General features: G+C 41.9%; 1 long non-coding RNA gene across 3 annotated transcripts in view; it reads left to right on the top strand.

Annotated features, from left to right (window-relative positions):
- Positions 1-18,636, top strand: part of LOC140686785 (uncharacterized) — a 343,874-nt gene that overhangs the window by 274,179 nt on the left and 51,059 nt on the right. The window lies entirely within an intron of this gene.

Raw genomic sequence — 18,636 nt, 5'->3', positions numbered from 1 at the left:
TATAGGATTTGGCGTCAAAATTTAAAGAGAAAAATGAAATTTTTCAGCTTTCAAAATGGCTGACATTCTACAAGGAACAATTTGAAACCCAAAAATGATTAAAAATGAATGGAGCTTAGGTATTACTGCATCTCTCTTCTCCTCACCCCATCAGGGTTAAGAGAGTCTTCTACTGTTCCTTGTATCAAGATCATTATCAGACCCTTTATAGTCTGTGGAACCCAACTGAAGGCAGGACCACCATGTCCCAGAAAGGAGTGCAGGTTTTCCTAAGAAGGTAATTATTTTAAACATTAGCTACATTTAAATTTATAAAATGCATTTATTCAGCCTGGGGATTTTTCCCCTACTTACAGAGTTACAGAGGTAAAAAGTTTTCTCAGTTCATTTTTGGAAGAACCTTCATCAAATTAGAGTAATGATGACATCAAGTTTGTTCCTTTTGTTGTTTTATTTTGTTTTTATTGAAGTATAGTTGATTTAAAATACTGTGTTAGTTTCTGGTGTGCAGCATTGTGATTCAGTTATATATAATATATATATACATATATATATTCTTTTTCATTATATGTTATTACAGGGTATTGAATATAGTTCCCTGTGCTATATGTAGGACCTTGTTGTATATCTATTGTATATATAGTAGTTTGTATCTGCTAATCCCAAACTTCTAATTTATCCCTCCCCCCACTTTCCCCTTTGATAATCGTAAGTTGATTTTCTATGTCTGTGACTTTGTTTCCATTTTTGAAAATAAGTTCATTTCTGTCAGTTTTTAGATTCCACATAAAAGTGATATCATGTGATACTTGTCTTTCTCTGACTTATTTCACTTAGAGTGATATCTCTAGGTCCATCCATGTTGCTGCAAATGGCATTATTTTATTCTTTTTTATGACTGAGTAGTATTCCATTGTATAAATATACCACATCTTCTTTATCCACTCATCTGTCAAACAACATTTAGGTTGCTTCCATGTCTTGGCTATTGTAAATAGTGCTGCTATGATCACTGAGCTGCATGTATCTTTTTGAATTATGGTTTTCTCCATATATATGTCCAGAAGTGGGATTGCTGGATCATATGGTAACTCTATTTTTAGTTCTAAAAAAATCTTGATACTGTTTTCCATAGTGGCTGCACCAAATTACATTCCCACCAGCAGCAAAGGAGGGTCCCATTTTCTCCACAGCCTCTCCAGCATTTTTGTCTGTGGACTTTTTAATGATGGCTCTTGTGACCTGTATGAGGTGATACCTCACTGTAGTTTTGGTTTGCATTTCTCTGATAATTAGATGTGTTGAGCATCTTTTCATGTGCCTATTGCCATCTGTATGTCTTCTTTGGAGAAATGTTTTTGGAGAAAACTCTTCTGCCCATTTTTTGATTGGGTTGTTTGTTTTTTTGTTAACTGAGTTGTATGAAGTATTTATATATTCTGGAAGTTAAGCTCTTGTCAGTCGGATCATTTGCAAATATTTTCTCCCATTCCATAGGTTGTCTTTTCATTTTGTTTATGGTTTCCTTTGCTGTACAGAATCTTGTAAGTTTGATTAGGTCCCATTTGTTTGTTTTTGCATTTATTCCTACTGTCTTGGTAGACTGACCTAGGAAAACATTGCTGCAGTTTATGTCGGAGAATGTTTGGCCTATGTTCTCTTCCAGGGGAACATTCCTCTCGTGAGAATCAGTTAATCCAGTCCCTGAAGGCCAGCCTCCTGGAACACGGGCAGAGTGAAAAGGGGTGAAGGTTGGATCTGGGGAAACAAGAGGAACTATGCAGCCCAGTTCCCAATATTGGCACAGAGCTCAGTTAGAGCATAGCTTTGAATGCTGTGGGTAACAAGTAAGTGGATGCTATGTACAAATTAAAGCAAATCAGCTTCATGTTCTTACCAGACTCAGTGTAGAGAATGTGAAGAGGAACATGGAGAAACACGGCGAGTGGGAAAGTCAGTAGCATTTACTGAGTGTCTGTTATGTTTCAGACACCATTTGGGGTGATTTGCGTACATCATCTCAATTAATTCTCAGAAGGGCAACATGCCATAGGTGTATCACCACCTTACAGATGAAAACATTAAAGCTAAACAACTCCATTTACTTCTCCAAAGTCATACAGCTCGTAGCTGGCCAAAGTGGGATTCATACCAGCTCTGACTTAATTCCAAGTCTCTGCTGACGTCATCAGTACATGTAATGTGTCCATGCTTGTTTGTAATCTGAGAGCTGAAGGCTTATAAATGTGAGTCTTCAATAGATACACATACACATTGATGCCAAGGAAATAACTCAGGCCTCAGGGGTCACAGATGTCATATTTGTTTCAACCTGCATAACCTCAGTACACTCTGGTTGACCATCTTCCAAGATGTACTGCCTCTTAGACTTTTCACACTGTTTGTGTGTTACTCTTTCTGCCTAGAATGCCCTCTCCCAATCTCCCTCCATCTAACGTTTTCTGCAATCAAAATCTTCATATCTTTCAAAGTTCAACACAGATGTTCTCTTTTCTGTAAAACCCAGTTCCTGGATTTTTCAGATTTAATGGCTTCTCAGTTTTGTTCTCCGAATACCTATTACTATTAGGGGTTTAGGGCAGTAATTTGTTTGTGTTTCTCCTTGTTCTGTAGCCTATGTAGTAGATACTTGTGGCGTTTGCCTTCATAGCATCTAATTCCTCCTCCTTTGGGCGTCAGTGTCCTGAAATTCCTTTGGGGAATGGTCCTTTTCCCCATTCTCCATCCCTGTGGATAGTTTGCAACCATCTCTATTCCAACTCCAGGATTACCCATGTGACTCAGGCTTGGCCAATCAGAGTATCACCTCTTCCTGGACTCAGTGATTCGCTTGGGATTGGTCTATGACAGTCACAACCAATCAAGGTGAATTTCAGGACTTTTGCCAGAATGAGCAAGAGAAAGGAGTTGGTAGGTTGGTGGGGAAGGGGGAATCTTTTTCTCTTCTTGTTTTTAATATTTGAATCAGACAGTATAAAATCTGGAGCTACCATGTAGAGAGAGCCTGTGTAGTAGTGAAGTAGATGCAGAGGAAATTAGAGTGCAAAGATGCAAAGAGGCCAAATTCTGATGACATTTGCTTGAACCACTTGGTTTATTTGGCCAGTGCTACTCCCAGCCTTCCAAGTATATGAGCTGATACATTAAATTTTCAGATACTTGCCATTATAAAAATATCCTAACTACCTAACAGAGCATCTGGTGGACCGGAAATGATCAGAAAACATTCACTGAACTAACTAAATGGAATCTTTGCAAACTGATGATGTTTGTCCATGTGCCAAAGCCCTAAAACCGAAATCAAGAAAACAATCAGGTCTCACACTCTTCCCTTTCGTTTTAAGACAGTACTTGAAATGTGTCTGCTGAAGACAGACAGAACTTTATCTTCCCCTCCAGCACATGACCCAGTCAGAGGGAAGTTGCTCTGTGGTTGAATAGCACGTGAGCTGGAAGGGGCCAAGCCTGATGTTTTCAAGGTGTTGAAAACTTACGACCAGCCTGCAGATATTTTCAACCTGTCTGCTCAGCTGCTCCTGAGGATCCTTTGACAGTTTCTCTGTGGGGGTGGGGGTGGGGGGTGGAATACTGTCTCCTCCTCTGTGGGAAAAATAAGAATATTTCCTTTCTAGTGCCCTGTAGTTTTCCCTTTTCCAGATTCATCTGGCCCTGAATAGTCTCCTGCAACAACAGTAGATACTTTTTGGAGTTTCTGAGCTGCTCGTGATCATTGCCTTGGTTTTCATTTGACTCAAAGCAGTGGAGTAACAGAAGCCATGCTTGGGAATTTCATAGCCAACTGGACCAGGAGTGAGAGCCTAAAGTGAGCTAGGTCAGTTTTTCCCAGGAATTTGGAATTAGAGGAGAGAGAGAGAGAGAGAGAAGGAAATGGAGTCATGGAGTCAGTCCTACCCTGTCCCTGGAACTACAGCATGTGGCCCTGGGAGCTGTGGGTGGGCATCCTTCCCCCATCATGTGGAATGAAGAGCAGAGATGAGTCTACTGAGACCAAAAAATGAAGCAGATGTGCAGATACAAGCAGAGATGGAGAGCGTGTGTTCCCTGCTTTCTGCCCTCCCTCCTGTTCACTCTGCTAGTCTTTTCTGAGCCCTCTCCACATTCCTGCTCGCAATTCCATCGTGACACCACTGCATCTCTATGCTAGATCCTCATCTTTTGATTAAACCAACCCAATTTGCTTTCTCTTCCAAGCAACCCCCCAAACAAACAAAAACAAGTAAAAACAAACACAAAACAAAACCTCAGGCATTAGCCAGAAAATTCTTCAGACGGGGAACTACCTAGGTGAGAAGACGTATTCCCATTGAGGAAAACAAAACAAAACTCAGCAAGAAGAGTTGACGACAGTCATTCTAAAATCATGAAAAAGATGTCTCTCAGCCAGAGAAAAATAAAGCTTCTCAGTCGGCCAGCTGGGCATAACTGAAATCCCTGCTCCGTGAATTCACAGAGTTACTGAAAGTGAATTCCTTTCTGCAGTTTTCAGCCTGCAGCTGAGCCATAAAATATATTCCTAGTTAAAAATTTCTCTCCAGATCCTATCCCATGACTTCATGAAGTTGTCTGCACACAAGAGCAACTCTCAAGCTCAGAGATGTCATGTTTGCATCATCGCTGACGTGGAGACAAGTGTTTAGATGGTCCATTCAGTAAATGCGCCTTTCAAGTCTGGGGCACATCTGGTGGTTTGACAGCCCTGCCCTCCCTCTATATATGGATGGAAATCCTCAGCTTGGCTTATTAAAGACAAATAGGCATGATTATTATTTCAAACCACATTATGTGTTCTATCCTGCCATTGAATTTACTCATTGGCATTTGATGGAGCCAAAGAGGTTTGAGGTTAGGAATTTTGTGTTTCTTCTCTATCTTTTTTCAGAAGATATATATGGTGTAATGTGGCTGAGAATAACACTCCAAGCTGATAGCCAATTCTCCCCAACCCACAAATGGATTGGCACCCTCTTAAAAAAAAAAATCTATCTCTGTTCCTTTTTTCTTGTCTGTTTTCTGAGCAAAGGAGCTATAAAAACAAAGACAGAAAGCCTGTCCATTTCCATCCTTTTAAAAAAAAAAAAGACCTTTCCCTTACTTTAATTGTAAAATGATTATCTACATTATTGGACATCCTTTGGAAATCCCCGTTCAAAAATACAAACAGCATGTTAATGAAATCTGCCGATGATACTAAATTTGGAAATGCTATTTTCATTATTAACGACAATGGATCAGGCAGCCAGGCCCAACAACAGCGTCAGTGAGAGGGGAAGGATGCAGTAGAGAAAGTTACGCTGGTGAGAAAGGCAAGAGGAGCTATAAAAAATTAAAATGAATCTAAAACCCAGATGCAGTGTGAGTGGTGGCCAGGTGAGCCTTGAATACTCACTCGTCAAGCCAACGCGGACATGAGTGGATGGCCAGTGAGAGATCCCTGTACGCTGGGGAGTGAGAGTCGGGCTATTTTTAGTTCTATAAGTAGAGGCATTGTATCTCAAAACAGACAGTCTTTTCTTCCAAAACTTTAATAAGACTGCACCTGGCATAGGGTGTTCAGTTCTGGAACTTCACCAAAATGATGTTTAAAAACACACACAAACCCTCTTATATGTGATTTTTCAGGCTTTTTTTTTTTTAGGAAGGAAATGCCGCCACCTTAAACAATTTTTTAGTGATTCCTAACAATATATCAGCAGCTTTTATTGATTTGGATCATCCTTGAGTGTTAATCTGAAAGAAATCTGGATCCCGAGTAGGCATCCTCAGATTAACATATTCAAACCTGATCTCTGGTCTCCCCACCACTCCCAGCCCACCTGCCATTTCCTCAGTCTTCCTGGTCTCAGTGACTGGAATTCCATCCTGCCAGGCACTCAGGCTTGAGAGTGATCCTGAACGCTATTCTTTTCTCAAACCACACATCCCCATACATCAGCAAATCCTGTTGGCTCTAGTTTCAAAATAGATGTGAAATCTGCCCCTGGGTCTCCACCTCACTGCTACCCCTCTAACCCACATCATCAGGATCTCTTGCCATGTTTACTACAGGAATAGCCTAGGTACATTCTCTGTTTCTGTTAAAATGAAGGTCAGATCATGTTACTTCCCTTCCCCAGAGTCTCCAGTGGCTTCCAAATGAGCGTGAGAGGTCAACCAGACCCTCTGGAGTCCAGCATCCCTTACCTCTCTTATCACATCTTCGTTTACTCCACCCTTGCTCACTCAACTCCAGCCACACTGGCCACCTTGCTGTTCCTGTAACATGCCAGGAAGATTCCTGTTATGTCTTTGCACCTGCAGTTCCCTGTGCCTGACATTCTTTTGCCCAGATCCACGTGGATCATTCCCTCAGGTCTTTACTCTGACATCCCCTGTGCAGTGAGTCTTTTCCAGACCACCCTAATGAAAACTGCAGCCCACATGCACATCGTACACCCTCTCCCCTCCCGTTGCTTTATCCTTCTTCCTTGTACCTGTCATCAGTGAACATCCTGTGTATTTTATCTGTTTGTTGTTTGCCTCCCCCCTGATAGACACACCCCAAAACACATTCCTGCCATTATTTGCTTCCATCTGATTTATTCTCACACCAAGAAGAGTGCTAATCACACTAAGGGACTCCATAAATATTTGCTGGAAAACAGAATGCAACTGGATGCCTGCTGGCATGTTGGCAATGCTGACTTTCGTAATCAAGATACTTGATCAGAGTCAGTCAGTTCTAAAAAATATCTAAGTTCAAACACAAAGAACACTTCCAAATCTATAACAGAGCTAGGTAGGCTTTGAAAATAGCTTCCTTTGTCCACACAGTGCATTTAACCTCCACTCAGAGACCCAATAGCATGTTTTCTAAGTTGGCTGCATTTCTAGCTAGAATGCTACTGTATTGTGTTTTTAATCAGTAGGGAATATATTTGTAAAAGCATGCAATGGCTAAGTGAAGGGACTTTAAAAATCAGTCTCAGACATAAGGAAGGTGATGCTCAGAAAAGTGAATCTAGTGGAAAGTAAAGTGACTCCGGAATCAGTCAAGAGATAAAACCTTCAGGAAGTTTCTCAGCATGTATCCATATTAACTTGTTCAGGAGATAGGAAATACTGTTTTTAACCTCATGATAGAGATGGGAAAATTAAGGCAGAGAGAGCAGGAATAATTTGCCCAAGGCCTTTATCTCTTTAGAGATGGTGAGGATTTGAACCCAGAAAGATGTGGCCCCAGAGTCCATATTTTTATGCACTCTGCCAGGTGTTCTTAAATTTTTTGGTCTCGGGACCCCTTTACACTCATAAAAAATATTATGGACCCCAAAGAGCTTTGTTTCTGTGCATTATACCTCTAGATATTTATTGTATTCAAAATCAAAACTAAGACAATTTTAAAAACATTTCCTCCTTAACTCATTCGTTGATAAACTAATTATATGTTGTAACATATGTTAAGAGAAATAATTATATTTTCCAAAATAGAGAACCGTTGGAAAAAAGAATGTCATTGTATTACATTTGTATTCCATTGTATTATATAATGTCTGACTTAATAGGAGACAGTTTGATGATTGTATCTGCTTCTGCCTTTAATCTATGATATACTGTTTTGATTGAAGTATATGAAAAATATTCAACATCACACAGATACATAATTGGAAAAGAAGGGAATAGTAGTTTAATAGCTTTTCCAAATAATCGCAGCTGTTCTTCTTTGATAATACATAAAACTCGACAAGTACTATTTTTGTAATAAATGGGTTAAGTGGCTCTCCCTTCCACAATTCCAGGTCTCATTACTTTCCCACTACAAACATTATTACAAATATTCCTGTTTCTAAAAACCAGCTGCATTTTAATTTTTTTCAGCCCTAGCCAGGCTGCTCTTATTTCCTATTCAGGTATGATTTTTACCAGAAGACTGTTTTGGCCTCAGTTGAATAATTTATTTCAGAGACTTTACATCCTGCAGAATTCTCTGTAGGAGACAGACACGCCATCTGTGCCCACTCCTGGAAAAACCGCCCCATATCCTGAAGTAGGGGTGTCATTTGAGTTACAAAGTTGCAAAATTTGAATGCCTGCTTGTTCACCACAACCTCAGAAAGAGGAGAGAAAACTACACATCTAAATCTTCCCCCCTAGAATAGCACCAAACCAGTCCCACTCTGACAGCCCAAAGAGACCATAAAAATATGCATGGTACCCAGCTGACCCCTGGAAAAATTACAGCCTAGCTTTTTAATGAAAAAGTTATTATTTTTAGAATTTATTCCTATTTTTTGAATGGTAAAAAAAATCCATATTTGGGTAATAATATGCAAGAACTTGGAGAGATTCAGTAAATGTTTCATTTGCCTGTGTTCATTTCTACACATTTTGTGGGACCCAGTTTGGAAATTCCTTTGCTATGGTGTCCTCTGCTCCCTAAGAGAGAAATGGGCCTGGCCAGAAGCAACACATATCTCACTCAGTTGGGTCCTCCCTCCCATCAGTGCAATAACCTTGGCAGACCCTGAGTCTGAGAGCTGATGGTTATCAAATGGCATTTGAAATTGCTGCTACATGTTCTCCATAGCTTCTTACTTGCCCGGGATTTTCCTCTCTCTGCCTCTGTCCTTCTATCTCCTACAGTTATAAGAAATGCCTGCCCTGAGGAATAAAGAAGCTTCCGAGTCTGTAGACTTAACCCCTAGAGTGGGTCTGTGCCTGTGGTCACTGGGTCCCCTCCCGTGGGGTCACAGCCATGGACACATGTTGAGAAAAGCTGGACTGGAGTAAGGATGCAAGTTAGAGATCCACGGGGCCATCCTAGCTGTCCTGATGGTCCAGTCTAACCAGACAAGCAAGGGGTTTAAATGGGGCCTTTTCCTTCATCTGTAGACACACAAAACATAATATCATTGATTATGTGGAAGAGAGCAGTGCCCAGACCAGTGTAATGTAAAAACCTGAGCTTTGAAATCACATGGCTCAGAATTTGAATCTTGGCAGCTATGCCTCCTTGGGAAAATCATATTTTACTAGTTGAGCCTTGTTTTCCTTATTTAAAAAAATTGAGAAATAATAGGCTTTCTTGGGGTTTTGTGGGGTTTAAAGGAGCTTCTGTTACATCATGCATGTGACATATGCACATCACTCAAGAAGTGTCAGTTGCCCTCTCCCTTCGTCACTTCTGTGCTGAATGTACCATGGTGGATTTCCTTGCCTTGACCCTGAAAATGCTAATAGGAAGAGAAAAGAAGAAATGGGGGAGGAGCAAGGGAAAATAAGAAAAGGAAAAGAAGGAACAAGCTAGTATCTAACATGGTGACTTAGAAAAAACTTGGTTGTCAAAACAGCTGTAGTTCTTGACGCCATGCCTAAAAGGAATTCTCTTTCAACATTAAGTCTACCATAGGGTTGCTTAGTGTTTAATTTTCCTCATTACCTATTTTAGCATTATTCACCTTTTAAAAGCCATTGGTGCCTCTCCTATACAATTACTACTAATGTAAATTCTATCTGCCATCCAGACATTTCATTATTGGTCCCAACCCAAGCTTAAGAAAAGGATTAACATGGCACTGGGACCCTGTCCCAAGAATCTGCCTCCTTGCCATCATATCTGGGCTGCTTTATCAGGGAAGCAACATATGGGGAGAAGGAAACACTTGGAGATTGATGGGGAGTCAGGAAAAGGGATCTTAATCCATGGAGTTCATGGTGCCAGGCAAAGACAATCTCTAAATTGTAACAGAACAAACAGCAGTCTCAAGGTGTCTGTCGGGCGTCTGAACAACTGAAAGTCCCGGCTGACATGCCGGGCATCCTCCCACAGTCCTTCGGGGCTTTGTTGACATGACAGATGAAGTTGGTTTATCCAGAGGGAGGGCACAAGGGGTGAGCTGTGGAGACTGAGCGACTAACATGAGACTTCAGGGCAGTTTGGCAGCTACAGGCATCCTCAATGTGCTATTCCTGTTGCTGGCTGATTTAGGGGCATCATTCTATTCCAGAAGTTCCTGCCCACCTTGAATGTTATGTTACTTAAAACATGTCTGTAGACCCCTCAGTTTTAACCCCCTCACACCACCAGCAGCAGGCATCCTACTTTAATTTTATGAAAAGCAGCAAGACTTTAATAGTCACTTAACTGTTTATCATGACCCACCAGTTACTTTCCTTGTAAGTCTTCCAACACTCAGGGTAAAAACTAGGGCTGCACACTGGAGTCACCTGGGAATTCCGTTGCCCACGCCATACCTCATATCAATTAAATCTATGTCTTTGAGAGGTAGACACAGGCATCAAGAGTTTGTTTTAAAAGCTGCCCAGGTGATACTAAGGTGAAATCAAATCTGAGAACCAATCAGTGTGTGTTAAGTATGGTCTGAGTCAGGGGAGGCTCGATTTGAAGAGACCTACTACAACCTGGAAATAACTCCAACAGGATTCTCGGTCTTGATCAGTTCTCAGGCTGGGCAACTCAGGGAGGCAGTGCAAAAGTTCTCTGTACCTTTTTGCAGATCTGAAACATCTTATATAAAGTCAAATTTGCTGATGGTAAGTGTCAAGTACCCCAGGGTGTACAGTAGAGAACCTAGAACCCTGAACTTGTTCAAATCTCGCCAAACATTTATGTTTACATTGTCTGTACCAGGCATCACACAAGTTGTTAGTGATGCGATGGTGATGACGATGATGATATTATTATAATTAGCAAGAACAACAAACATTCACAGAGTGCTTACTCTGGCCAGGTGCTGTGCTGAGCACTGTACATATAATTCTAATTTATTCATGCCATAAATACTAAGGTACATACTACCAGCATTTCCTTTCTATGAATGAAATTTAAAGAGTTTAAATAATCTGCCCAAGGTTACACAGCTAGCGCATGTCAAAGGTGAGACTTTAAGCTGGGGATTTGCAATCTCATTTGGTATGCAACAGTGAGTTATGTAAATGAGGTAGTATCCCATGTTTTAATTAAAATTTTTATTACTTAATTTTGGCATCACCAGAACTAACATAATGCTCGGCCCCTGATATTTTGCATAAAATATTTGCTGAATTAGACATTTGTCTGCTTTCTCAGCCTGCTATGGAAAACACATATAGGATGATTGTAATATAATAAATTAGTGGCTGCCTGAAGTGTTGTCAGAGCACAAATAAGGGACAATTGATTCTGCTTAGTGGAGAGGATGGTGTCGGGGAGGCTTACAAACAGGAGACGGTATTTTTGGAGGGCTTTAAAGACTAAATAGGAGCCTACCAAGCAGAAGAGAAAGAAGCATGCCACATGGAGGGAACAGGAGGACCAAAGACACAGGTATAAAAAATGTGAGGAATTCTGAAGAAATGACCAGCCTGTATCAGTGGTTCTCAAATTTAAGTGGGCATTGGAAACACCTGCAGCCTTGTTAAAACACATTGCTGGGCCCAATCCCCAGCGCTGCTGATGCAGTAGGACTCGGTGAGACCAAGAATTTGCAATTCTAATGAGCTCTCTGGTGAAGCTGATCCTTCTTGTCTGGGGAGCACACTTTGTTGAAAGCCCTGTTCTACAGAGAAGGATCGTCTGGAAAGCCCCACAGCTTGGGTGTATATGAGAGGCATGCCAAATTCTGCAAGACTTGCACCAAAAGGAAATTCCATGAAGAGATGAGGATTTCTTCTTTTCCTGCAAGGAGCGGTGGTTAAATTTTACTGTTGGTTTTGGTAGCAGTCCATGCCGAAGCTGTCCAGTGGGAGGAAGCATGGAAACCACAACTTGGGACTGAAATGAGGGCACCTGGAGGTTTTATTGGGTTTCTGCCCCACCAGTGTTCCTATTCACATGCCCGTGAGGGCCTGCGGCTGCAAGAGTTAAAATATACTGGCTCTTTTGTGTTTGTGTCCAATTCGCAAGGGAAGATGGCTTTTTTTCAGAGCTCTCCCTCCAATTTTGGTCCTGTGTCTGCTGACCACAGGTGAGTTCCCACGTTTATCCCCAGTGTGCTCTCTTGACCACTGACAGCCCTGAGGGGTGAGGGGATGCCGTCAGGATGCTTTCGGATTCGGAAATGGAGGGGTGCTGGAATGCCAGGCTCAGCTGGATGGAGCTGGCACAGATGACATCCTTGGGAAATTCTTCCCTCTCGACCACTTCTAATTCATTACCATGCTTTGCTTCTCTCTGTTTCCCTCGTGGAAAAGCCTAGGTTTTATCTGCCGCTGCTCTCCAGCCCCTTTCAAGTGGGGTGAGCAGCTCTGAAAGGCCTGCCTGCGTTACTATGATCTCCCTTTCTCTCTCTATTCTTGACCCACCTAGAACCTAGCTCCGGTCTAGATACCAGCTGGATCTGGAGATCATATTTGTCCACTAACTGGGAAACATGAGGCGTCTAGCTCCACATCCCCACTTTCTTTCTTTTTTTTTTTTTCTTTCCACTAAGTTGCTTTGCCGGTGAAGCGCCAATGAACATGTGTGACATTCCTGCCGGGGGCCACTCCAAACCCCACCTTCATTGCCAGGATTGGCAGAGAGATGTGGGAATCCCAACCAGAGAGAAAGAGAAGAAACAAGATCATATTGTTCAGCTTCTGTGTTCTGGCTTTGTTTTCAGTTCTAATGCAATCCCCCATTACTCTGTTGCGATATTCTGGGAAACGTCTAGAAACTTAGTAGTCCATTTCATTCCTGGCCAGTAAGGTGCTGGAGATGCTCAGTTTTCATTCTGGGGTTTTCATTTTCTTGCTCATGATGCCAGGGAAGAGAACAAAGAGATGATGGTCTAAAAGACAAATATGACCTGAGGCAGGGCGAGCCTGGTGCCGGGGGTGTTTGCGCTGGAGGCCCGTTTCTTTGAGGGATGGGAGCTTTATTATCAGTATAATTGATGAGACACTGGCTTCCTTTCCAGAGATGAAGTATTTTTGTCATCATGTCTATTGTCCCTCATAAGAACCCAATTAGGAAAGATTGCCTCAAGAGAGGAGGCTGATTAAATTCACAGATTTATTGCAAAACCACCTGGGGAGTTGTGGAAAATGAGATTCACTGCTGAGCTTCCTTGCGTTAGAAAAGGGGGGAAAAAATCAAGCTGCAGGCCTGTACCGTGGATTAGCCATCTCTTCCAGGTCATAAAACATCCATAGTCTTGCATACAGTTTATTCTTCTCCAGAGAGGCTCCAGATGCTTCTTCCAGGCTCACAGTACCTCCCTAAGGGGGAGGTGATCGCTTCTGTGTTCATGGGACACAGGGGGAAAGTCTGACCCAAGAGAAGGGGAGGGTAGACACAGGCCAGCTGCCAAGGTAGAGGTCAGAAGAGAAAACTTTGCTTTACAAAGCTTGCAACCAATTTCAACAGGCAGTCCTTGTTTTTATTTGGGTTTCAGAAAAGTGACTGTAAATAGACATGATGAAAATGAAATCTGATTGTCCACAGAAATGAGGACAGCCTGGAGGAGGCATTCCTGACCCCAGACCTGATGCCCATAATGTTACAGAAATAACCACCAGCACCACTTTAAAACTCTTCACTTTCTCACGAGGATATTCAAGACATTCATCCCATCTCCCAACCTCCCCTCACCCAACCCCCCCCCAACCCATTTTAGGTTTTACTTATTTAAGGCAGCGTTTTCCTAAATTGTTTTCTGCAGAACATCAACCTCATGGGATGCCCTGAAATAAAAGGTTTATGGCAGCAAGATTGGGGTGGTGCTGCTTGCCACGTGCCCTTTAATTCATAGCCCTTCTTAACATATGAAAAATAACAGCTGACTTTTCCTGTAAGTCTGCCTGAGCCAAGCATTATCAAGCACTTTTACGTTTTAACTCAGCAGGTCTTGAAAAAATAATCCTCGGAGGTTGGTATTAACTTAGCCCATCTACACATGAGGAAAGTGAGGTTTGGAGTAGTTAAATGTCACCCAGTTAAAGGTAAAAGGTAAACAAGGAGCCAGGCTTCAAATCCACTCTCTTTTCTAAAATCTGCGCGCTATTAACTACGCTTGATCACTTTCCCACTAACTGTAGACACTTCCTCACGTGGCCTTGTTTTCAGGTATTGCTTTCTTACACAGTTGAGTCCATTCTTAACTGTATTAGCTGGTCGTCTTTTGTCGGTATGTTTAATTTTCATTCATGCCATCCTACAGAGTCAGCTTGGTATCATTTCAGATAATATCTTGCCTAACATCGGGCTTTGATGCTGCTGTCTCACTTGGCATTTGTGTAACTGCTTCAAGCACGCTTTAGTGGATTTTCATCTGTATCTTTGACAGTTTATGGATAAACAGAGATGTAAAAGAGACAGGATGTGTCTGAGTTTATTTATCCTGCCTTTGGCAAGGGAGTATTTGTCCGCAAAATGCAAGTGAGTAAAAAGTAAAAGTAGGATACACAAAAGGGTGCCTACAGTGTGTGTATCGCTAGCTCTCGCGTTGTGTGGGACTGAGATTTCTTGCACCACTGGGATCTTAATAACTGTGACATAAGTTATTTCAGCTGAGAGGTGGGGGGTGGGGGTGGGGGTGAGGAGAGAGACAGAATGATACTGTACCTTTCAGTTTCACCCTAAAGAAATTCATTAAACCTGGGACCCAGGTTGTTTGCTAATCACCTTTCCAAAGCATCACTTGCTCAGGAAATGGGCTTTTGAAGAGCAGAGCAGAATGTTATTAGCAGTGGCCCTATCTCAGCAGGGGGCAGAGCCAAAAGGTAGAAGTGGTGTCCTTGTTCTACGAGATTGCACACAGTACCTTGATCTCCTCCATCACACTCAGCCCCAGTGAAGTAGGCTTCCTCGACTATAGTCTCTGAGAGCCCACACGTGATAGCGTTTACCTCCCTTTGTCTCCTCGATCTGTCAGGAACAATTTCATAAGCATCTACTCTGTTCTCAGCATTTCCTTTATACCCAGTCCAATGTTTGATGTGGCTTGGCTGATGTGTGACAGTTTTTTTTATTGAAACTGTTCTTAATTCTCTCCGTGGATTATCTCCTTCCATATCCATAACTGTCTTACAAGAAAGAGCTTATTATTAGTTGTGGTTTATGAAAGAAAAAAAACTGAGGCAGAGAGAAGAGAAATGACTTGTTAAAAGACACACAGCTAGTAAAGGGCCAGAGCGGGGACACTTACCTCACTTCCTCGAATTCTAAAGCCCGTACACTTGATGACTATCAAATATCAGATAAGTGAATGGGAACTTCGTCCTCCTCCTGGACAAAGTGGACTCTGTTGAGGAAATGTAAATAAGTTAGAAAAATGCTTTTTTCATGTACTAAAAATGAATGTTACTACTAATTAGGTAAATGAGACTTCCTACATTCTTAGGGGGGAAAAAGTCAGGAAATCATTTATTTTTGGAAAAAACACTAGTTATCTGGATGTAAGTTCTTCTGGTTAAAAATGCCAACAACACCAGTGTTGTCTTCATCCTAAACAGCCCTCTAGTTTAGCTGTGATTGAAATGTTAGAATTTGCTCTTTCTTCCTCCAGTCTTACAGAAGGTACTTGAAGTTGTTCTGTAGTATTGAATTCTTTTGAATAACACATCCAGTAGGCCCACTTTTTAAAACTTAGGTGAGCATTAGTCCTCTCTTATGTTGACAAAAAGGCCAGTAAAGGAGGTGGTGAGAGGTGGGGACAACTTTCTCCTCTCATACCCTGAGAGCTTTCAATATTAAGCAGAAACTATTAAGCAATAAAAAGAAATGAGTTATCAAAAAAGACATTGAGGCAGAAGAATGGAGACTGAAAAGATGGTGATTGCCATGGATTGAGGAGGACAGATGGTTGAATAGTCAGAGCACAGAGGATTGTTAGGGCTGTGAAACGATTCTGTATGATACGGTAATGGTGGATACATGTCATTATATAGTTGTCAAAACCCATAAAATGCGCAAGAGTAAACCCTAAGGGTAAACTACAGACTTTGGTCAATAATAATGTTTTAATATTGGTTTATCATTTATTGCCAGTGTACCACACTAACACTCAAATGCAAGATATAACTAATAGGGGAAACTGGATGAGTGGGCATGGTGAGGGAGGAGATGGAGTAGATGGGAATTCTCCTTTGGGTTCAATTTTTCTAAAAACCTAAACTGCTTCTTTTTTCAAAGCATTTCTTTAAGCAAAAGAGGATCATGCTGTGTTTCAGCCTTATAACATCTCTGTAGAAGACAGTGCCCTTTGGGGAATAAAAATAATCCCCTCAATGCATAGTACCAACTCAGTGCTCAGATTGCGATGACCGAGGGATATATGAAAGGTCAACTTAAACGTCTCCTTGGATGGGAAAAACAAAGGGGACTTTGTGTCGCGGTAGTTCTCACCCCATGGAACCGTGGAGATGGCAGGAGATAAAACAATACTCTTTATCACCAGCAGATTAACTAGCAAGGACATGTTCTTTCTATTTATGCTGTAGGCTCTTAGGACAATCAGCCTTTTGTCCTTACACCTGTTGCAGGGGGACGGAGCCCTTGACTGAGACCTGGTGGCGTTTACGTGAGGCCATGCAGTTCAGATTTCTTATGTGCATCTCCGATGGTACATCCCATTTCATAATATGCCTTCCAGCAAAGGAACTTGGAGACGGAGCCCTCAGCATTCAAAGGGAAAGAAGGAGGCCCGTGGTTACTTGGGAGGAACGATAGGACATAGAAATGATGTCGGAGAGCAGGAAAACAAATGTGTGGTGTGTTCTGGCTAAGAGCAGAACGTCCTGCTGTTTCCCTGTCCTCAGCTTCTGACTCAGCACTGGACACAGCATGAAGGCTCTAGGACTTTGCTTAAGAAAAAGGGAATGGCGAAACGATTCATCAAAATGAACACCTGATTTTTCCAGCTCTTTCATTCCAGTTTCCAGAGAAACATCTGTGGGCACGTGTGTGCAGATGGCTTTCTTCCTTCTAAGTCCCGGCTTGGAATGGGATCTTTTGGGATTTTTTGACTCCCTTCTTTTGGGAACAACACTCCAGTTTTCTTTGGGGCAACCAGCCTTCTGCTTATTCTTAGTATGTGAAGTTTGAATTTAATACTTCCTCTTGGCTTGAGGGAATGGACTGTGGCCTGGGCCCAGTCAGAGTGTTGTTTTCCCCGGCTTCAGTGAATTCAGAGAAGGACACAAAACTCAAGCTGGACCCCTAAGAATCCCTCCTGGGATTTTGCTGGCATGATTGGACAAGAAGTGTTGTTTATTTGCTGGGGTTGAGAAATTGGTAAAATGCAAGTCTAGAGTTACTAGTGAACTTCTTAGCCTCCACTTGGGAAAAATCTCCTTGAAAAATAAAGCAAGAAGAGAGGAAAACTGATCTGAAAGATGGAAAGAGAACCAGTCTTGGTGAAAAGAATTCAGCAACTTGAACCAGCCAAACCTGAAGTCAATACATTTCCTGGACCCTTCAATAAAATAAGCTACTAAATTCCCAGGATTTCAACCATCTTATAACCACTTGTAATTTACAGTGGGTCCATTTTTTCCCCTTATTTTGAAATTCTGAGTCATTACTGTTTTTTCATATGCCCAGGTCCTTCAGACTGGAATTTAGTAGGAAAATCATAGCCAGGGGAATATATTGTCCAGAACCTCCACCACTTCCCTCAGCCTCATCACACCTCCAGATGGAAAAAGATAACATCTGAAACGAAGGGTCTGTGAAAAACGTCTTCCAAATCCCAGCAAAAGGAAGAATTCTCCTCTGTTGAACATCTCATTTCACCATAAACTTTAAATATTTTCATGGCTTAGCAAAAGTTGGCACATGGCTGAGTTCTGCCGAACAGATTGAGACATCAGAGAATGGGCCCTTGGCCATGCCTGGAACACGTTCTGAAGACATGGCCCCTACCCTCTCTCCCCTTCACACACACTCAGTGTGCAATTACCGCTAGCAGTACAGCTCAAGAGCTAAGGCAGCTTGTGCTTGAAAAATAACCTTGAAATTCATGGATGGGTTTGAAGGATACAGGGAAATGCTCTTAGCTCTTCAGCCCACTCTAGCCATTGATATAATAAAAAGTAACATCTGCTGAGTGCTTCCATGCCAAGCATGGTGCTGAATTCTCTCTTGGCATCAGCCCTTTTAACCCTAGCTACTACAACCCCACAAGACAAATGGATGATAATGCCTTTTTACACTTGAAGAAATGGGACTGAGAAAACTTTACAGAGCCTGACCTGGATCTCTGAGCAGGATTCAGACCCAAGTAGCAGGACTGGGGCTCTCACTCACAACACATAATTGTGTGTTAATGAGCGAAAATAGTACCTGGATCATAGCTTTAGAATTGTGAAAATGAATGTTAGGACTGGTAGGAAGTTTAAACATCATATAGCCTTGATTAAAAAACAAAAAACTGAGACTGAAGGAGATACGCAACTTCCCCAAAGTCACATAACAAGTTAGAGAAACAGGCATGAAGTGTAGCCACAATGCCCAAAGGTTTTGCAGTGCACACCTGTCATTTTAGAATGTATACACACCACACCAAATATCAAGTTACTCAATAGGCACCACCATTCCAGAGGCACCAGTTTTGATAATTCTAAAATTTGTCCAGACCAGTTAGCAAATTGCACCATCCTGAGAATATTTCTCTCTCCCCTCGGGACTCTGGACCT

This window comes from Vicugna pacos, chromosome 17 (assembly GCF_048564905.1).
Source record: "Vicugna pacos chromosome 17, VicPac4, whole genome shotgun sequence".
Taxonomy (NCBI): Eukaryota; Metazoa; Chordata; class Mammalia; order Artiodactyla; family Camelidae; genus Vicugna; species Vicugna pacos.
This window is presented reverse-complemented; position numbering and strand designations above follow the sequence as displayed.